Source organism: Castor canadensis, chromosome 6 (genome assembly GCF_047511655.1).
Source record: "Castor canadensis chromosome 6, mCasCan1.hap1v2, whole genome shotgun sequence".
Lineage (NCBI taxonomy): Eukaryota > Metazoa > Chordata > Mammalia > Rodentia > Castoridae > Castor > Castor canadensis.
Window position 1 is genome coordinate 97,431,817 of NC_133391.1, and position 21,388 is coordinate 97,453,204.

Genomic DNA, 21,388 nt, shown 5'->3' on the forward strand with positions numbered 1-21,388 from the left:
TCATTTCACCAGGTCTGCAGCTGGAAAGAAAGTATATCCTGGGCCTATTTACTTTCTAACTCTCCACAGGATTATCTACCACATAGAACTAAATCACAATCAAGTTAGGAATTAGGAGTCAAATTAGGAATTGCAAACAAAATACACAGGCATAAGAGTAAGTATAATCTATGGGCTGGTGGCATGGCTCAAGTGGTACACTTGCCTAGCAACTGCAAGACCTTGAGTTCAAACTCTAGTACCACAAACAACAAAAGTTAATATATAAATATAATAAGTATAATATATAAATATTCCAAAAATTTCACACAATGAAATAGTATCAACCCTCTCGTTATTCACAAATTTTTTCCTACCTAGAGATGATATCAAGTTACTAAATTTGCTGGTTTGATCTTTGTCCTTTTTTCTTCCCCATCTCCAAGCCAAGGTACTGAAAGCTAAAATAGGTCTTCTCAGCCAGATGCCAATGGCTTACACCTATAATTCTAGCTACTTGGGAGGCAGAGATCAGGAGGATTCTCAAAACTAGCCCAGGCAAATAGTTCGAAGAGACCCTATCTCGAAAATCCCTATCACAAAAAAGGGCTCAAGGTGAAGGCCCTGGGTTCAAGCCCCAGTACCACACAAAAAATAAATAAATAAAATATGTCTTCCCAGTGGTTGTTTTGTATAGTGGTCAGATTCTTTTGCATCAAGCAACAAACTCTAACTCTCTGTTTTGGTAAGCTCAAGCTGCCATCACAAAATACTGTGTTCCTTAAATAACATCAATCTATTTTTTCAGTTTTGAACCCCAGAAGACCAAGATCAGAGTGCCAATATAGGTGGTTTCTAGTGGGGACTTCATTCAGTTTATAGATTGCCATCTTCTTACTGTGATCTTACATGGCAGAAAGAGAAAGCAACAATAAGCTCTCAGGTGTCTCTTCTTGTAAAAGCACTCATCCACCATGAGGTCTTAACCTTATGACCTCATCAAACCTAATCACCTCCCAAAGCCCCATTTCAAATTATCATCATAAATCTACATAAGTTTCAATTCCAGCTTGGCTACTCATTAGAGGTTAGAACTTCAACATATGAATCTTGAAGAGACACAATTCAGTCCATAGCACTAGTTAACCTACAAAAGAAATGAATGTATGCTTTTCACCAAGATGGCACAGAAAGCAAATAAAGGAAATTCCTGCCTTTCCCAAAGCTAAAGCCAAAGCAAAGGCTTTAAAAGGCAAAACGGCAGTACTGAAAGGTATCCACAACCACACACACCTTCTGGTGGTGGCTCAAGACACTGAGGCTCTGGGGGCAGCCCAAATACCCTCAGAAGAGTGCCCATGGAGAAAAAATTTCACCACTATCCATACCACCATCAAGTTCTCCCTGACCTCTGAGTCAACCATAAAGAAGAAAACAACACACTTGTATTCATTGTGTGGATCTCAAGGCCAACAAGCACCAGTTCAAATAAGCTGTGAAGAAAAGCTCCATGACATTGATGTGACCAAAGTCAATATGCTAGTCAGGTCTGATGGAGAGAAGAAGGCATATGTGTGACTGATTATGATGCTTTATATGTTGCCAAAAAATGGTATAATCTCAATTGAGTCCATATGGCTAATTCTAAACATAAGTTTTTATCATAAAAATAATTAATTTATTAAAGGATATTGAACAATTTACAAAATCAAGATAATCAGCAAAGTAGCTCAGGAAATCTAGATATCAGGTGCTCATGGTTAGTTCACTCATGATGTTAATAGTAGAAAGACTTAGTTACAATAAAATTTTCAATCTTTGAGTCTCTCTACGCAAAATTCAAACAGGTCTGAGAGAAGCCAAGTTTCAAGAGCATTCCGTAAAATGAAGGATGGGAGTAGGAAAGTGGTAAAGAATAATTCTCCAAAAGGAGAGACATAGGCGCAAGGGGGCCCAAAAGTCAAAAAATACCCAGAACTCTCTGTTAAGCAATGACTTAGAAGATAAATCTACCTAGGTTACAATGCTGGCTTAGCCACTCATTAGGTCATCTGGGGAAAATAATTGGACTTCCTGAGCCTTGGTTTTTGTATTTTACAAATAGGAAAAGATAGTCCTGTGTTGACTAAGTAAGCTACAAAGTACCTGATGTGTCCTTAAGTGTTCAATAAATGTTAGTTTCCTCTCTTTGCCAAACTAAACATGTCAGATCAGTGACTGGTTTGCTTTGTTAGTCTGTGCACACACAGAGTTTACTTATAAGATATAAATAAATCACAACTTATACTACATGGGCATGTTATACTATTAGAAGTGTTCTGCATAGTTACTCTATGGCCATACCACCCTGAACATGCCCAATTTCATCTGATCTCAGAAATTAAGTAGGGCTGGGCCTGGTTAAGTACTTAGATGAGAGAAATGCTTTACATATAAGACAATTACCTGGCATCAAAGTATAACAGACTTTGAATCCAACCTAAATGAATAACCTTTGGTAAATCCTCCTGGACTGTGGTAAGAAGGTCAAGTTTTCACAGATGCCTGGAAAGTATATGATCTCAGTGACAATATTGCTTATCATTTCTCAGAGCCAAAAATGAGCCCTCTGTTTGCTGAACACAGATGGACTTGTTCTCATGAAATCCCCTTGCTTTATGGCTTGTATCCAAGACTTTAGCTAGAATCTCTGTGCTTTCAGTCTCTTGAAATTGTATTTGAAACTGTATGTGAGAATAGATTGAAAAAACACTGCCTTAGCCTATCAGAGGGCACAGAAACCCCTATAAGTCACTCAAAGGACCAATAGCCACTTCCAAAAATTTTTTTTCCCTTTGAGGCTGGTTGATATCCATCTTCCTACCATGTATCCTACTAACATATACAACAAAAGTAGCAGCTCATACATAACACTAGAAATTGCACAGCTCTTACAGGGGTACCACCTATCTAGTCAAATATTTTGGCAGTGCAACTTTTTTACAATGAAAATCCTCCCTAAAAGCCAATATGACAAACAGATTTTAAAGGGACAAACGGGCTACACAAGTAGGTTATATCTTCATTGATTTCAGAAAACATTTCCCATTTTTTGCAGGAAACAAGAAGTGCCTGTGACCTAGAGTCACTTGGAAGACCATTTAAACTGCTAATATGATGGTGAGTAACTCTTCTGCAGAGTACCTTCTCCACCCTCAGTGGCTGCTTACCTCTAAACTCTTACCCACAATAGCTGTTTCAAAATTCTTCTCTCAAGTCCTACCTATGCTTCAATCCTTTCCTCCCTGAAGGGCATATGGACTCATTCATCAAGAGGGTCAGGCCTGTATAACAATTTTCCAAGACTTCTTTCCTCTTCCCTCAAGCTTGCTCTAAGCCTCTGTACCCCCATATATTCTGAGCTCTTCTATTATTTTAGAAGTAATATTTTTTCCATTTTAGGCACATGCTTTCCTCATAATTTTTGTCATGTCCATATTATTACTACTTAATAGCTTTCTTTTTATCAATTCATTTTGCATTAAAACCTTTTCATGGAAAAATGTAAACGTTTATATAAAAGCAGAGAGGATAATATAAATTTCAACAATTATGAATGCATGAATAATCATTTCTTCCATTTATACCCACTCACTTGCCTCCACCCCCAAATAAATGGAATCAAATCCCAGTTGGCATAACATTGCACCAATAAATACTTCCTAAGGATACAGTATGTATCCTTAGAAGAGAAAGACTTTTTTAGATACATTTTTAAGCTGGCAGATAAGGGTAAAAGATGTACAAAAAAAAAAAAAAAGAAGGAGCATAATCTGGAGAAAAAGACGGCATTCAAAGTGAGAGAAAAGACCAGAAATGTGAGATACAGGTAGAGAAATGTAGGTCCATGGCTTGGGCAACAAAGTCTCCAAACAGTGAAAAGAGTCCTGATGCCAGGAAAATGGTGGCTGCAGGTAAAAGCTGGGACATGAAGAGCTGTCAGAATGTTGAGAAAAATGGCAGTGCCACTGGCAGGTGGGAAGTAGCCCAGGAATAGGGATAGGAAGGACAAAGTAATGGAACCCATTAAGACATGGGGACTGATGCAGGGTTCTAAACAAGTTATTCTACTTGTTTTGGGAGAAACAACCAAACATTGTTGAGAGGGACTAAATGGAGCCTGAGACGTAGATAGCAGGAGTTTAGGGAAATATAGAGCTGGAGAATGAGATTAAAATGGGATGCTGATTTAGGGAACAGTTTGCTGTTAGGAAATGTAGATTGAAATGAGCTTAAGAAAGGTTAGGGAATGAAGGGTAAGGACTGGATGGGAGCAAGGGGATAAATGCTATATATTGGGTGTGGGTCGAGGAAAGGTCAAGGGTATGGGACTGTCTACCCTAAGTGGGCCATGATCTTGACCCAAGGCAAAAGCACCTCTGCACACCACCAATGAACTTCTACCAGAGAGCTCCAGTGCCCTCTAGTCCTCACTGACTCGTCTCTCTGCAGCATTTTACTTTCTCCATCAACAACTCCTTCCTTTGCACCTTTGATTTCCATAACACTCTAGGTTTCTCGGTCTTTGGATTCTCTTTTTGCCTCCCCCAATTACTTCTCCTTAAAATCCTTTAGTGAGTCTTCTTCCTCTTCTACTTGTCCCCTAGGATCAGGTGTTGCCCTGGTTTATATACTTCCTGTTCAGCCCTAATTATTGTCACACCTATATAGTGCTCCCGAAATCTATATCCCTAGTACTACCTACTATCTTGAACCTAAGACCCAAATTGCTAACAATCTATCATACAACTGTCTCCATGCTAATGTGCTGCAGATATCTTAAATTCAATGTATTAAAAAACTAAATTTTTTTACTCCTACAAACCCAGACCTTTCCCCATTTTCTTTATCTTTGTCACATCATCTCAAATAACCCATTTGCTAAATGTGAAACCTTGGAATCAGTTTTGATTCTAAACTCTCCCTCACCATCTGGAGTTGGCATGTTTATGGCCATTTGGAATCTTGAGAACATGCATTCTACATTCAAAGAAGTTCTCATACTCTGAGTCTTGTCCCCTCTTCCAAAGTTAAAGCCAAAACCTCCCTTTCTCTGCCTTCCCTGTAACCAGTTAGGAGCCAGAGCTATAGGATATTCATTTTTCATAGGGTTGGAGGAAGAGATGTTCAGTTTGGAGGAGAGAAGGTGGGAAAGGAGGCCCTGTCAGCTCATGCCAAGCCATCAGTTGACATCTGTGGAGTGATGTGCAGTGTCCAGTGGTGCAATCTTCACTGGATATATTCCATGGTATAATTTGTATATGGTTTCTGGCTGTGTGACTTCCAAGTCTGACTCTCTGGTGCTCCTGGAAGGCCTATGAAATGCCCTTCCATCGTTCCTTTTCTGCTTTAATTAGCTGAAGGTGTTCCTTTGCTTGCAACTAAGAGCCCTAACACCTAAGTCATCCCACTTTCCCGAAATCAGTCATGAAGCTTTACCTTCTGGATTTACAGAATATTCTAATGTAAGTTCCTCTTTTCATTCTCATTGGTCTTAGCATCATTGCCTGACTATACCCCCAGAGTCCCTTGCTTCATTCAGTACACTATACAATGTGTGTACCTTTGCCCACACCTCCACTGGAACTGTGCCTCACAGATGCCCTACTGTATTGCTGACTCCACGCCTTTGGAGTTCCTTGTTTACATTGCTGTTTGTTCGTTAGTCTGGAAGTTAAGGCAGTGTAGTTTAGTGGAAAGCACATTTCTTGACATCAGACAGTCAGATTGAACCCCAACTAGCTGGAGAATTCTGAAAATTTCTCTAAACCTCTTTAATTCTGTTTCTTTGAGCATAGTTTGTTGGAAGCAAACTTAGCAAAGAATTAAAGACAGGACTACTACAGATTCCATTCTCCTGGGTACTGTCACACAATCTTCCATCTATACCAAAATGACTACAGAGTTAACTGAGATGGGACCTCAGGCTGGACCCAAGTCCTGCCTGCCCCAGATCCAGCTTAGCAATGAAAAAGCTATGCTCTTCAGCCCCAGCCTCTCCACTTGAGAAGCTCTCTTTCCTTCCTCTGACTCAGGAATAAGCTCAGAAGACCCCTCACCAGGCCTGCATAAAATTCTGTACTGGATGAGCATTGCCACTGATAACTTTTGCACCAGGAAGGGGGATGACAATTGAGGTGATCAGGGCAAACACTAAGCATAGTGTCTGACACATGACAAGCCCCACTCAACGATGGTCATTTATTCAGGGCAGCCCAAAAATCATCTTTGCCTTCCCTCAGCTCCTGAAGAAGTAAGACATTTGGAGAAGAACTCAATAAACTATGAGAAATAAATGAACTCATGAAGAAATTCTGTTTTAACTGGACGTAGAATGTTCTTCCTTCCTACCCACCCACCACCCAGCCCTTACCATATTGAGCAACAGTTTTTACTTAGCTCTCAGCATCCACCTTAAATTTTATAAAGCTTTTCTTACAGTTCCCAGTCAGAGAATCATTCCTTCCTCTGATTCCCAAAGCTTGTTGCTTATAGTTGCAAAGAAACCTCCCCAAGGCTTATGAATTAATTTATGGCTATTTATTTCTGTGGGCATCTCCCTATGGATCCATATATAGCCATATATCTATTGAGGACAGGGCCCATATTATTTCCTTTGTAAGTGTCATAGTATCTATAATAATTGGTTTTATGTGTCAATTTGGCTAGGACATAGTACCCAGATATTTGGTCAAGATGTTGCTATGAAGATATTTTTAAAGATGAGATTAATAGCTAATAATAGACTTTGAATAAAGCAGATTATTATTTATAATGTTTCTGAGCCTCATCTAATCAGTGGAAGTCCTTAATAGAAAATAGACTGACCTTCCCTGAGGAAGAAAGAATTCTGCTTCCAGACTGCCTTCAACACCAACTCTTCCTTGAGTTTCCAACCTGCCTACCCTACACATTTTGGACTTGCTAGTCTCCACAATTCCATAAGCCAATTTCTTAAAATTAATCTGGATATGTACATAAATAGCATTAGGGTGTATGTGTGTGTATATATACATATACATCTACATATATATCCTACTCATTCTGTATTGGGGTGTGTATGTATGTATATGGGATTCTGTGTGTGCATAGGTGTGTGTGTGTGTGTGTGTGTGTGTATGCACACAGTATGATTGTATATACACATATATGTCATCCCATAGGTTTTGTTTTTCTGGAAAAATCAAATTAACACAGGGTTTCCATATTTGCCCAGTTTGTGCCTTACCACAGGGGATGTTCAGTACTGCTCCATGAATGGATGGAGCTAGAAATGAATGTTGGGTAGGATAAGATGAAAAATACTGGAGAACATGGACACAGGGACAAGGAGTGTGAAGAAAGTTCGGTGATGGGGGATGGGAGCACTCAGGAGTACAACCACTTTTTCAGTTTCCTAGATAAAGCTTAAGACAGACACTGCCCATTCAGTAATAGATACTACATGAGGCCAGAGGTTCTTTTGGCTGAATCTCTAAGAGACCAGGGTTCAGACGAGGTAATAGTGAAGAAACTCCCAAGCAGTGAGTCAGCACCCAATAAATGCTGCTGCCTGACTAAAACGAAGACAGGATTGTTACCTAGCTGGGCAGTATGTTCAGCAACCATGACCCTCCATTCTTCTCACACTGAGCTCCTCAAGTCTGACACAACCTGCTGCCTTGCCCTGCATCTTCTCTAACTCTTCCTTGACACGTTTATTCCAGTAGAGGCCCTTTATCTCAATTGCTAGCCAGGGCAACGTGTCAGCTGCTTTGGGTTCCTGGTAGTGCCCAGCCAGGGCTGCATTTAAAAGCCATTTCACTCGCTAGTCTGTGCAAATACAGGAACTGTGTAAGCAAGTTTTTTTTTTTTTTAAAGGGAAAACTATAAAATGTGGACAGTAAATTACATCGCTGTTTTTCCCCTCCCAGTGAAAAATGGCAGGCTGCTAAGTGGTTTGGAGCTCAGTCAGTGTTTCAGATTAAAGGGAGTCAAATCTAAACCTCACATTACTTCAAGAGCATGAAAAAGATATAACTTTAAATAGTTCCATAACTGATGGGAGAAAGGAGGCTGCTGTCAGTTGTTATCGCTATTTTTATCTGAATTTGCAGATAGGCAAAAGGTTTTTGGATCTTTTTAAGCACAGGTATGCCCATTTTAAAGTAGGCCAATTTAGGAAAATCCAGTCTAGCAAAACAGATGAGTTAGCAAGTCATTCTTCACATCACAATGAATTCTTCACTATGAAAGCAATTAGATAGTCTCTATGATCATTAAATGGTTTAAATTTAAACCACAAATGTGTTTCTAATGATCCATCAGAAAAGTATTTCTCTTATTGAAGGGCCCTGACAATTATTTAGAGGTTATAATAAGCCATATCCATATTGTACAATTTAAAACCTGTGTTTACTGGAAATCTATATTGGGCAAGGGATTTACCACATAAATACAATTGACCCCTCAGATTAAATTGTAAAAGGAAAATGAAAAGTAAATAAAGACTGTAACCTTAAGAATAAGATTTCTTGGGATTCAAGATAATATCCTTATGTACCCATTTTTAACATGTATGAACTTTAAAATGAAAGATGAAGTACTTAATATTAGAGGAAATGTGAAGATATGATTTGTCCATCCTACAGAATATTTATCTATATTCATAAAGCCCTGTGTCCCCCCAAAGAAGGGGTGATAGACCCCTCTACAAAATGGAGAAATAAGGAATAAATATGAACCACTTAAAAATGAGTTAAGAAATTATATGATTAAGTACTATATTGAAAGTCACAGGCAGTAAGTACAACAGAAAGGGGAAAGCCACATGTTCTGAAATAGTAAGAGATAAAAAACCTGATCTTGTGTTGAAGGAGTTTTAAGCTAGCTTAAAACTAGCTAGGGAAAGGACTTAAAAAGGGGAAGAAAAAGGTGGAAAATGCAGATGTATAAAAACAGAAACAAAAATAGACAAACTATCATCAAACAGCAAGAAGTGGTAATGAACAGAACACACAGTCAATGGGGAAAACAGAAATCCTACGTGATCAAACCCTGTAGTAGCAAAAGGATGCCAAGCTGGCTCTCAGTGCCCTATTGTTCTAGCTGACCCTATCAGCTATATTTACGCTCAAAGGATATGCTGTACTATAACTTGTCCTAAGTACTGGCTTGCCAGTGACATTTAAACCTGTTTTAATGATGGACCTAGTTTGGACTCACAGAGCATTTTTTCATCTTCTCTTCATTAACCTGCCAGCACTAGCAGTTTTCCATCACAAACTGCTTAACAAAGCATTAATAGGAATGGAAGTGTTCCAGTTTATTCTAGTCCTCATTACCCTCTGAGGAGGGGCTGTCACTTCCCCTACAATAGACAGCCTTAACACAACCCCCTGACTCCTCTGAATTCCCTCCAACTGTTGGACATTTTGTCCCTGATCGCACCAGGAACAATCTGTGCTATTTCATAGTCATAGGAAGGTGACAGGCTTTGAGAAGGATCTGCAGGTTAATTGCCCAAGAATTAAACTTTTAAGGCCCACAGCAGGGGCCAAGCTAGCCTTGCACAAAGAGAACTCATCCTTTGGCATCAGTCTGAGAGGCTAAAGCAGGATTTAAAAGATACAAGTTTCAAGGGAGAACAACCCACTTAATTGCATGAAACTTTACACTTTAAAAAAATTCTTTCACTTACCTTATGTTCTAAATGCTTTAAAATAAAAGAGCCTTTAAAACTACAAAGTATTAATGTATCTTATAATGGTACTATATATATAGTATAGAGCACAAGCCTTGAGCATACAGCTTCAAATACATGTGCGTGTATACACACACAAATTACACACCCATTTAATCACAGATCATATTATAAAGCAGTTCTAATACACTTAAAATTTCTTGTGTGTATCTACCCTCAATAATTTTTTCTTTGCTACATTGAAGGGTTTGTTTTGTTTTTTAATAAAAACTTGTCCGAACAATAACTCCCAGCTATGCTCATTTCACTGAGATTTAGGGAAGCTGATTAACTTCAAAGTTTCAAGAAATAATGATCGGAAAAAAATTGCCTGTGTTCAGAGTTTAGACCAGGAAGAATTGTATTACCTCTCTCATCAAACACCAGCCTTTTGGATTGACTTGCCAGGGATTTTTTTAAATACTTTTAGAGAAAAAATAATATCTAAGACAAACTGGTAATAGTACCAAGAAGACAACTAGTGGCCTTTAACTTTTTAAATCTAGAAATATATCCAAGTGTAGCCATACCAACATGAGAGTTCAGTCCAAAGAGGATAAAGGGTCTGAGGAAGGGATATGTAGCCTGGATGGTTTTGTGAAGTTTTAAAAAAAAATTATGCTTCTAGCTTTAGCTCACTTGACATGAAAATAAGACATCAGCATCGATATCTGAGGACAAGAATCTGAAGGGAAAAAAAAAATTCCCAGAAAATGGAATTTCACACCTTTATGAGAAAGTTAGACTATGATATTTCAAGAAACTATGGACTTATAGCTATTTAAATAGTGAAGCACGTGGCTTTTCTTCCCCCTCTACACCACATAACACAAACCACAGACAATAAATAACACTTGTGAAAATCAGGCAGAATGAAGTTTAACAAAAGCAATAAACTATAGACAGATAGCACTAAGAGATTTCACCACAATAACTATCTCCATGGTCAGGGTCTGAGGCACATTCTGAAATTAGTAAAGGCTGACATTTTTAAATTTAATCACCAATTTACTAAGAGTACAAAAATGTAACCTTTATGAGGGATGCTGTTACATACTTTTCCCACATCATTCAACAGCTATTTGCGATACTCTAATGCCAACTTTGTCTGCAACAGAACAGGACAAAAGTTAGCTTTTTGTAAAAGTATCTTAGAAGCTAGCAACACTGGAATTATGAGGATTGCTCACTTTTTCTACGTCCTGACATTATATCTATTCAACCTTTGCTATTGTACAAGACAACAGAGATAAAAGAGCCAAGACTGATTTCCAACTACCATGTGGTCAAGGAATCAAGAAATACTGGAATCAAAACAGAAAACAATATTGTCCTTTGCTGCCATTTGCATTCTCATTTTCAAGGGCAAAAAGACACATGAGTCTATGTCAATTAGAATTCTTTAATAGCTAAATCCATCCTTAATGAATAACCAAGTTAAATTACTCTTCTGTCACCATCTGAGGATAAACCAAAATGAACACTAGATTAGCTGGGCCACAGATAAACTTACAAATGCAGCAGGTACCGCTTGGGAGGCCCTTACCCAATAGTCTTTCATATTCAAGTTAAGGGTGTATTAGGAGCCTCTCACAAACACACTTTCCAAAAGCTTTATAAAAGCATAGCATAGGAGAAGGCAAAATGATGAACCTCAGATCCCAGCTTTAGCATTAACTACTTATGTGAATTCAGACAGGCGCCTAACTTCTCTGTGCCTCATTTTGCACATCTATAAATTGAAAGCAACATGTAACTACCTCCCAGAATTGTGGAAAGGGTTAAGTAAGACAAAGGGTTTACTATAGCCTCCAACTACTTAAGACCACACATCAATATTGTATGTATACTTGTATGTCTGCAGGTAATGAGCTTGAATGGTGTCTATGGTCTTTGCTGAGCTACCAGAATAAGAAACAGTATACCTTCAGATACATTCCCTGGGAAATGGACTCTTATGTGGATATTTCCATTTAGGAAAATTTATGGGAATTGCTCTCAAGATCAACAACTACCTGAAACATCTGGTGGGTGACCCAGAGGTCATCCCTGAGGGGAAATGAGTCCCTTATGGAGGTGCATAGGAAATAGGAACAGACACTAAAAGGAGTTAAACTATATTACAGTTATACAAGGGATTCAGCCAATCCCAGAGTTCTCTAGAACTGGGATGGTCCCTCTAAGCTGTACCACTTGAATTAACAACTGAGCCTTTATGACTCTACATTGACCAGTATTTTGTGGTAGGTTCTCCCAAGGGAAGTGGCATGAGTTTGGTGAATGGCTCCCATCAGGTGAGGGCAATTCCCAGAAGGGGATTGAGATGAGAATTATCAGCCATCACGAATGAGTGCCTCAATCCTGATGGAAGGAACTGAGCAACACACAAAACCAACTACAGTGTAAGCCTTCCTGTCTACTTGCTCTCTATAATAAGTTCTGAGGGGAAGTCTATCAAGATTTCCACTGTCCACTGGTCTCTTTTCCTCAAAAAGCTTATGAGAGAGAAGTTAATGGCACAAATTCTGCAGCTGGTCTCAGGGTTGCAACCAATACTCATTACCTCCCTCTATTACTCATTCTTGATTTTTCTTATCTTCAGTTAGGACATCTGCTGGTTTAGGAAGCTTAATTGGTAGATGACCCAGAGGTCATCCCTAAGGGGACTGAGTCTCTTATTCATCATGCCCTTCTCAGACCATGACTGCTGTATTTTTCCATTTACTCTTAAAATTGGTCAAAGGAACACTAAGACATTCCCCAATAGATCACCTAAGTACCAGATTTTTCCATGCCCCATTGTATAGAAGCAGCCTTACCATTTTCTCTTCAAGGTCAATTACTCATGCCAGAATGGTGACTCCTTTTCTCAACTTCAGGTCTCTTGGCCTGAGGAACCTGAAGTGATGGGATAACAGCTGCAGTTTAAAGTTTAATAGGATTCTTATGCTGGATCTTGATGAATGGGTTCCTCCTCTAGGAAACAGGACTCTAAACCCATAGACCTCAGAGTTATGGGGATAGGAAGGCCAAATTCTTCAAATGGGCCACTGGGAACATCAGTTAGTAAGGCTACTCTGACTTTCAACTCTTGGTCCCTGGATCCATATATTGTGACTCTTGGACACACAGCACTGTGTAATGGTGGTGGCTTTAGGGGATTTGCTGCACATGCATTCCTGTCTTTATAGGTTGTCATCTCCACCTTAGCTCCCCATTTGTGCCTTCGCAGGGCCATTCCACCACTCTACTAGACAGGCAGCTTCAGTGTGGTATGGTGTTGGATAAGACTGATGGATCCTGTGGTTATGTGTTCACTCCCACATTTCCTTTCATGTAAAAACAGGCTTCAATGATTTTATACAATGTTATACCAGTCCTTCCTGGTAAATTAAACACTCTCTGAACTTCCAGATAAAGGTGCTGACTGGTGCCCTGTGTTAACCACACCCAGAACATATGCTGATTTCCAGGTAAAAATTCCAATGTAATGAAATTGTCATCAATGGCTGGTTGGTCTTCTTAATGCATGGTGCCATTCCATAGGACTCACAACTGGTGTCTGTTGCTTGACTATGGGCATTCAACAGTAGCAGCAGCAGTAATTAGATGAGCCTGGGGAAGAGAAAGCTCATGCTATTGGACCCATGCCTACCTTCCATCACTACTGCTGTGGCTATTTCACTTATGTTCCCATTAGTTCTGCACTGAGATGACCAATGACAAAGATTAGTTATGTCAGATAACTCATTCTGTCTACTTGATTAGACATTCCTCGTGCCTCTTCCATGATGGATACTCCCTGGTAGAGATTAACATGACATATAAATATCTTCATTCTATGTGGCCACTCTCAACATTACATCTACATGATGCCTCCAGAAAGCCTTATCCGGTGTCTTCCAATATTTATCCTTCTAGTCTCCTAGTCAACTAGAGAAACCATTTTTCATAGTCCATGACTTCATAAGTGTTTTACTTCAGACTACTTCTTGCCCCCTCCCCATACACAATGTTTAACAAAACCATCACTCACCACTCTACTTGTGATGATTTCCCTACACCGCTGATTTTCAGGACTACTTCTGAGGATGCCGTGGTGCATCCAAGCCTATATTTGACTTGCAACCATATGCCAACCCAAATAATATGTGAATCAAGCTCAGACTTTTTCTTCTGTTACTAGCCGAAAGGATCTCTTGTCCCCGCAGTCTTATATGTGATCTAAGAAAGAACTACCATGGGTGACATGGGCCTCATTAATGCACTGCTTTTATTTTATTTCATTATTGCTGAGCTCACCAGTCTTTACAGTGTGACCCAACCCAGTTCATGATAGGCAATTCTGGCTACAGCATCATTCGGTATCCCATAGTCAGGGTCTAGTAGCACCCTGAGGTACATACAGATGGTATGTCACAGGTGTCTATATTGTGATTCTCATTATGGGGTGTTACAGAGTGAATTTTTTGTATTCCCAAATTTCATGTTGAAACCCTAACACACAGTATAAATATATTTAAAGATGGAGTTGCTAAGGAAGTAATTAATGTTAAATGAAGTCTTAAGAGTAAGGAGACCCTGACCCCATAGGATTAGTGTCCTTAGAAGAAGAGATGTAAGCATCCTTATAAGAAGTATCCTTTTAAGAAAAATTCCAATTCTCTCTCTGCATGCATGTACCTACCTAAGGACATGAGAGGGTACCCAGATGTAAGTCAGGAAAATAACACTCACCAGAAACCAACCCTGTTGAACCTTGATCTGGGACTCTACCTTTAGAACAATGAGAAAATAAATGTCTATTGTTTAAGCCATCCAGTCTGTGGTATTTTGTTATGACAATCCCAGAAAACTAATACAGGGAGCTTTCCACAAACTACCCTTGGTATATTTTCCCACTATTAACACTTCCAGTATCATAGAGTCTAGTATGAGTAGCAAGGCCACTGGTATAACAGCCTAGAACTAGTATAGAGACCTTTCTTGCTATGGGCTCTACACAAAGATAGCAGCCATGTATACCATTCAGTTAATAGGTTGAAGAAATCGTCCTACTTGTTGAATATACTGCCACTAGAACTTGAAAATGCCTAGCAGATGCAGTCTTCCTTCTTAGTGATAGGAGGCTTAAACTATAAGAATTTATTCTTTATTTTTTAGGGATGACTCAGCAGGTCTCAAACTAATAACCCCCCAAAACCTTCACTATTGTGGTAAGCACCTGAATCTTCATAGGGTTTATCTCCCACTATTTATAGCCTGTGGATATGCTACCAACACTTCCAACATATTTTTTATTTCTTGTACATTAAATCAAATTAACATGGCAACATTGACATAGAGGATAAATGTGTCATATTTACAGAAAGTCCAGATGGTTTGTGTCCCTTTGGACTATATTATGTGCAGAGTGGAAGACCCAATATAGCCTTGGGACTACTATCATTTAGTAAAGCAAACTGATTCTGACCCTCCTTTCTATTGGGATGGAAGAGAACACAGATGCCAAATTAATGCTCATATATACTGTGTTGTGTACATCTATTCTAATAACTGAAAACCTTACAAAGTAACAGCCCAATTTCAGTTAGTCCATTCTAATCCTCTAGCATTTACATAGTTTTTAAAGAGACCAGACTAGATTAGTAAATGAGATGAAAATAAGGTCTTCCCACATTCTTTAAGTCTTTAATAAGGGTGTCACCAATTTCTGCCCATTGCCTCTAGGATATGACATTGTTTTGATTTATTCTCATGATTAGTGTTAAAGGGTATTTTGAGAGGCTTCCACTTGACCTTCCTCATTATGTGGGGGTTGTGTCAATTACCTACATTCCAATTATACATTCAAATCATCACCACAAAGTAGATCTATGGACCCACTGGACTCATGATGGGTCAGTCCTGAGCCAGAATTCCATTCATTACTAGCCTTCATAGGCCAACCCTCTCCCTTTATTCCTCATGACAATAGGCTATGAAATTTTGTTGTTTTTGTTTTGCTTTGGTTTTGGTGGTACTGGGGTTTGAACTCAGGGCCCTGTGGTTGGTAGGCAGGGGCTCTACCACTTGAGCCATTCCACCAGCTCACCATCCCACCAGCCCTCAAGAGCAACTTGAACCCAGACTCCAACAGTCCTCAAAATGTTTTAAGTATTCCATTTTTCCCAATATACAGTTATATGAGTAAATGGTATTTGGTCCTTTGGGAAAGAACTTGAAGAAACATTACCATATACATTTCCCATGCTATTATATGGGGCTTCTTCCTAACTACACTTAGTCTTTCCTTCAATTAATAGCTCCTAAGTCTGAAAACTGGCTCAGGTCCCAAAGTTGGCTTTTCATTAGGACAGTTGCTCTCAGCTTCCAGATTAACTATCCTCATTGGATTCTGCAGTTACAGAGTTTAGTTCCTGTTGTTCTTTAGCAAACTCAATTTCCCTAGCCCAGTTATATTTGACCTAATGTTAGCCATTGTCTTGCAGCCAGGAAGTAGAAGTAGATCTCTAGAAGGTCAAGTGTGGTTTTGCAAGGCAAAGGTCTCTGCATTGCCTTTAGGCAAAGGGTAAAGTGCTCGTCTCTACTTTCACAAGCCCCAAAGGTTCTGAGAGAAGTTTATTATGATGCTGTTGTTTTGTTTTATTTTGTTTTGTTTTTGTGGTACTGTAGATTGATCCTAGGGCCTTATGCTTGCTAGCTCTAGCACTTGAGCTATGCTGCCAGCCCTTCCAGGTCAAGTTTTAGAGTTTTATTCTAAAACTAAAACTTGTTCTTTTCCTAAACTGCCATAGCAAATTCACTGGGACTAAATTTTTAACCTTTTCTGGAGATATGCTGCTCATAAAACTAAATCCTGTTTTTCATCATTTTCTGCCTTCAAACTGTAGGAGATAAGAGGCTCTTTAATTATTGTTAAGGAAACTTGCCTAACTTTCACACTTCAGACTTTTTTTTTCCCATCTTTTTCCTATGCACCATCCAATTCCATTGTCTTTATAATTAGTACTTTTATCTCTCAGAAGTCTGAGATGTAACACCAGCCAATTCATTCTCTTTATGGGTTTCTCCCCAGTTCACAATGAGTGAAAGCAACAATTGGATGGCTACTTCATAATAAGGATTATCCTCCATTACTAGCCAACCCCAGTGACCAAGCTTCAAAATCCCATTTTAAAATTAACTCTCAAATATCCAGAAATTTTCCAGGAAACACATTCTAAAGGAGGTTTAAACTGAGAAATTGATTAAGGAAAGGCTTTGAGAGCCACACCTACAGACCAGTGAAAGAAGTAGGTATGCCCAAAGAAAATAATTAAACTTCAGTGCAGTTAATTAAAAAAAAAAAATCATCTGTAACACTGGAAGTCTGTGGAGGAAGGATAGCCTTTTCTCAGAGCAATAGGATTGAGTCACCAGTCCCTTATCTGATCTTGTATAAGACAAGTCTGTGAAGGCAACTCCAAGAGAGGGGCTCAGTTTAGGAGTCTCAAACACTAATTTCTCCAGTTACTGGTAGAATTAATGACTGGGGTCTGAAGAGCAGATCTGGTAGAACATCACAGTGACAACATAGAATAAACACACACTATATACACATACCCCTACAACACATACACTTGAAAGAGAAGACCCAAAACAAGGCCAAGAAATAATTCTTGTTTTAAGGCTGGAGGTGGGGGGAGAGTGGCTCAAGTGGTAGAATGCCTGAGGTCCTGCGTTCAAAGCTCAGTATTGCCAAAAACAATAAATAAAAATGATGCTTTTTTTTGCTAGATTTTCTGTGTGTGCTTGTGTGTAGTTTACTGGGGCATGTATTCAGGGCCTTGCATTGCTAGATATTTCTAAGAAAAATGAAGGAGCCCACCCTTCAGAATGTTTAAGACTTTTCTTCTACCATAAGAGAAATACACAAATGATTTTAATCAAGGACAAGTTCAAGAATTTAAATACTCTTGCCACAACAAAACCAAAATATAACATCTAACATAGATAAATGTAGGTTTAAAATATTTAATTACATAAACAAAGACTAGAGGAAAACTGATATGACAACATATCATGTAGAAAATATCCAGGAGGATCAGTTGTTTCCAAGGTTAACATTTGTTGAGAGTAAAAGGCAGCCTCCAAGAACACAAACACATTCTTAGCCTCTATTAATAGAAATGCAGGGTCACCAGCAGATGTTATGGTTCTGCCATAGATCCCCAAATGGATAACCACATCTGGAGAGATATTCAGTTCTGAGCCTGACATTTTAAGAGACATAAATTTAAAACCAGACTGAGCCTCGAGAATAGCAATCAGAAATCTGAAAATAATGCCTTATGGAGAAAACCTGAGGAGAAAAGGGGAGGTAATTCCAGAGGATAGGACTTCATGAGGAAGAGGGGAATGAATATATTGGGCCTGGGTTTCTCCAAACAGACTAAGATTTGTGGGTACAAATTACAAGGAGTAGATTTCAACTCAGTAGGGTGAAAAACTTCCAAACAGAAGTGTCAACAATGGAGCCAACATGACGCATGCTGAAAGCCTCTAAGCCAAGGCTGGGGACCAACTTGGGGATGGGAGGGGAGTCCTTTACCAGGTGAAGATTGCACCAAATCTCTCCAAGCACATACTTTAGAATCTCGTCTTTCTAAGGCAAGGAGTTAAGAACTAAGACCATTACAGGCCTGGGAAGTAGTAAATCTACAGAAGGAGGCTGCCTTTACCCCTCCCTTGAACATCTAGGTTATACATAAAACTCCACCCAGGTCAGCAACAGGACAGGAATCCTGCTTCCACAATTGCATCTTGCCAAAGAAACAGAAGCGTGAATAAATAGCATCTGAATGATGAAATGGCCTGGGTTCATTAACAAACCCAGACACTTCTAGCCTCATATCTAGATATGCCAATCCATACTCTTTCTCAAGAACTCCCTAGAAAGTGACTCATCTATGTGAGTTTAAGTAAACTGTCACCTCCGTGAAGTCAGTTCCTACATCTGGAAATAAATACAGGAGTTGGGGCTGAATGGTCTCTCAGTTCCTTTTAGCCCAAACATTCTTGTAGCCCAAAGGAAGGAGACATTGTTTTTATTTAAAATGTCCTTGCCAGGCGCTGGTAGCTCATGCCTGTAATCCTAGCTACTCAGGAGGCAGAGATCAGGAGGATCTCGGTTCAAAGCTGGCCTAGGCAAATAGTTGACAAGACCCTATCTCAAACAACCCTTTACAAAAATAGGGCTGGCAGAGTGGCTCAAGATGTAGGCCCTGAGTTCAAATCCCAATACTGCAAAAAAAAAAGTCCTAAAAGTCATTATTTATCCAAGAAAAGCAAGGATTTTGCTGTTTGCTCATTTGTTTTAACTATACACAGTATTCGCGGGAGGTTTGCTTGTTGTTGAAATTTATAACATAGTAAAACATATGCAAGAAAGCCAGTGATAACTCCCAGAAAGAAAAGTATCCAGGATAACCAGAGATGTTTACTGGGTTTTGTTGTTGTTGTTTACTTTTTCCTGTGAGTTCACAGAAAAGCTTCAAAACTCATCTGCTCAATGTTAGCATAGCAGGCTAACACATAAACACATAGAGATGATACTTTTTAAAAAATAAAAACAGGTTATTGAGAAGTTTTTGGTAGAAAACATTGTAGAATACTATAAAATAGAAGAATTTCTGGGATTGTTTTAGGATATAGGTATCACATGACATATGCTTCAGAGGATTCCTGTGATATTTTTAAAGTTTATCATCTGTATTTGTTTTTGTTTTGTTTTGTTTTGTTTTGGGTACTGGGGTTTGAACTCAAGGCCTACCCCTGGAGCCACTCTATCAGCCCTTTATTGTGATGGGTTTTTTCAAGATAGGGTCTCTCCAACTCTCTGCCTGGTCTGGCTTTGAACCGTGATCCTTCTGATCTCTGCCTCCTGAGTAGGTAGGTTATGGGTGTGAGCCACCAGTGCCCAACTATCATCTGTATTTGAATCAAAGTTCAACCAAAGTAATTAAGGCATGTTTTTAATATACCAAAATAATTAAGGTATATTTTATATGGTATTATTAAAATTGTTGAAAATATAACAATGTATTATTAACTTTTCATCAGAAAAAGAGAAAAAAAAGTATTTGGGGGTTGGTTGTTTTGTGATCCAGGAGCAGCATTTTAGGTTAGAAGAAAAGGTAACTAAAGCACACCTGTTCTCAAATATTTATCTCAAATCTACCACAGACCTGAAATGTTTATTTACATTCGTTATTTCTCAGGGTTCTAGTTTTCTGGGTCATTGCTAAAATACAATATGTTCTCTAAAGGAACACTACCATTTAGCAGTGCTTATTTTTGATGAATCCAACAAATTAACTAGTTCTCTAAAATGCTAGCCACAAACAACTATAAATCAGCTGCTAAAAAGATAGAATCACCTTAATCTGTGTTAATAGAAGTATAATTAAATAACTAAGAAAATAAAACTCAGGAGGAAACATGTCCATATAGTTTGGAGGAGGGGTGGGAGTAAGAAGGTGACAGAAGGAAAGGTCTGAAGGTAAAGATATCAGGTGGGAGCACCTAGCAAAGGAGTCATAAAATGGGAGGAAAGGATCCTGGCTGAGGTCCCAAGATGCTGGGCCTCTGCAGCTGAGGAGAAAGATTCCTGGCTTGTAAGGTAAATCTTAGTGGCTTCAAGAATGGTTGTGTGTGTACCCAAGTTTAAATGAAGAATTAGCAGATGTTTGGAGTGGAGTGGGTATTTGGGGTGTTTGCTATTTATAAAGTATTTTCACATTCATTACAGTATTTATACCATCCGCCATTTGAGATGGCTTCTATTATCCTCATTTTAAAGATGGAAACTGAGGCTGAAGTGAAATTATTTACTCTGACTCATACCAGGCCTTCTGTATCCAATCCCACACACTCTTCATAAACCACAATGCAGCTGCAAGATGGTTTCTGATTTATTTTACTAACTTTGTAGATGTTAGAAGGAAATGACTTGCTCAAAATAAATAGCATTGAACTGCACCACATTTTATAGATATGTTAAAGTGCTTTCACAAACAGAAGTATTGTTTGTTCCTTGTTTTAATTGGAGAGACCAGGAATTATTGCCTCCATTTTATAGGTAAAGAAATTATGTCACAGAAAGAGCCAAAATCATCTAGGAAATCAGTGATACAGAATTAAAAGCAAAGTCTACTAAGTGTGGTTTTTCCTGTGCCACCACACTGGGTCCCTTTCCCAGTGCAGGGTTTTTGTACAGTTGATCTCAGAATTAGACCACAAAGAATGAGACTTAAATAAAGGAAGGCTAGAGGGGAAGGAGAAAGGACACACAGAAATAGAATAAGACCTCATAATCAGTCACATTAAACTGGTTTGTGAGAACATAGCAAATTAAAATATTACCAACAATAATAAGTGCTTTGGAATGGGAAACAAAGTCTCTACTAGAGTCACTGGGAGGCTCTCCTGTGGTTGCTGCTCACATCCTGCTGTCCACACCATCAAGAAACATATTAAAGATCAACACATACTAAGAATAAACCACAACTGAATAGATAACAGGAATCCTCAAACCCTTTGAGCTGTCAAAATAGCTATGCCTAGTTTTTCTAAAGCTTGTCGAAGATGTAAAAGCATCTTGATATC

General features: G+C 38.9%; 1 long non-coding RNA gene across 1 annotated transcript in view; it reads right to left on the reverse strand.

Moving 5' to 3' along the window:
* LOC141424166 (uncharacterized) overlaps positions 1–21,388 on the reverse strand; it is a 244,256-nt gene that overhangs the window by 132,676 nt on the left and 90,192 nt on the right. The gene's annotated exons all lie outside the window — the stretch shown is intronic.